This window comes from Cyprinodon variegatus, unplaced genomic scaffold (genome assembly GCF_000732505.1).
Source record: "Cyprinodon variegatus isolate N-32 unplaced genomic scaffold, C_variegatus-1.0 Scaffold2150, whole genome shotgun sequence".
NCBI lineage: Eukaryota > Metazoa > Chordata > Actinopteri > Cyprinodontiformes > Cyprinodontidae > Cyprinodon > Cyprinodon variegatus.
Genome location: NW_015152603.1, coordinates 24,441 through 26,119, shown reverse-complemented (window position 1 = coordinate 26,119; position 1,679 = coordinate 24,441).

Below are 1,679 nucleotides of genomic sequence, written 5' to 3'. Positions count from 1 at the left end.
AACATTTCTAACTGACAAAAAATGATTTCAGTTTCAATTCAGTTTATTTCTATAGCGCTAATTCACAACACATGTCATCTCAAGGCACTTTCCAGTTCACCAGTTCATCCAGTCAGATTGATTCAAAGATTTCTATCTAAGGAAAACCAGTTGATTGCATCGACTTGAAGGCAATCCCTCACACTAAGCATGCTTGTTGCGACAGTGGAGAGGAAAAGCCCCTTTTTAACAGGAAGAACCTCTAGCAGAACCAGGCAAATTTAACATTGACCCACTAGAAATATTATTACACGCTAATATTATCAAAATATTTAAAAGAAATGTAAAAAGAAGCTATTTAAACAACAATGCAAACTGTAATTGTTGAAAATAACATATGAATGACAAAAAGCCGAAAAGATAGACCATTTTAAAATAATGACTTTGGCTCTTTGTATATGCTGGGGTTCTTCTGATTAGGAAATCTTTGGTCAGTTAAAAATAATCTGAATGTTTCCACAAGGTAGAACAGCTATTATTAAACCACTCTGATATTCCATCTCTACACTGGAAAAACAATCTAGAAATAAGAAAAAAAATCTTAAATTAAGTGTATTTACCCTTCATTTGAGTAGGTAAATTATATAGTTTCCCAATCGAATGAGTATTTTTACTCTTAAAATAAGATAATTCAATAATATGCACTCGAAATAAGACAATGCAATATTTTCCTTTCTTATTTTAAATGTAAATTGTCTTGTTCCATTGGCAAGTGACTCACAATGACTTATATAGATTTTGATCCTTTGCAGTGTTTTCATTTAAAGCATTAACATGCTAATAACCATGGCGTATTAGCATGATACCCCATGGTATTGTACCCCAGAAGCAATTGTACTCCTTCATATAGCCTTATTCGAGGCCTCCTACTTACTTAGCAAAAACCACCAATGTTTGAACCCAAGCACACAGAAAAACAGTGCATGCTGGAGGGCACGTATGAATCTTGGCAAAAACAAGGTTCCTAATTGTGGATTGGTACACATTCAAACTATAAGCTAAGAGATTTTGGCGTAAACAGAGAACATCTGTTTAAACATTTTGTTCAAGTGTCAGAGCAAACTCTGGCCTTGATGCATTCCAGTAAGATTGCGACAGAACATCCCGTCGTGCACGTGCATCTACATAGTGCGATATTGGGACTCTAAAAAGAAGCTTGAAATGGAAGGGCAGTTGGGAAAAGATGAGATTGTCTGTTTTGATGCGAAGCGCTGTAATGGTCTACTTAAGACAGCATGTGCTTTCAAATGTGTCAAAATAGACGCTTTTCCCCCGTCCTGTGGGCAAATGAGATATTCGGCCGAAGACGTCTGGATTTTTGATTCTACCATTTGAGCCTCCATCAAAGTGGTGCATTGGCCTAGTTGAAAAGACTCAAGACTTCGCTGTGAGGAGGCTTCCACCCAGCAGGAGTGAGCTGCGGGCCCCCCCTCTCTTCAGATTTACTGAAGAAGTCATCAGGAGACGGTGAGTTAAAACTATGTTCTCCTATTTTATTGACTGATGTAAGCAGATCACTTAGGCTGTCTGGAAACTACCCACACTAAATTAATTCCAATGATTAGCTGTTTTGCCAGTGGATGTGTGCTGCTAGCCTGGTGAGACCATCCTGATATCGCGAGCTTTCCAGGTTTCACTCG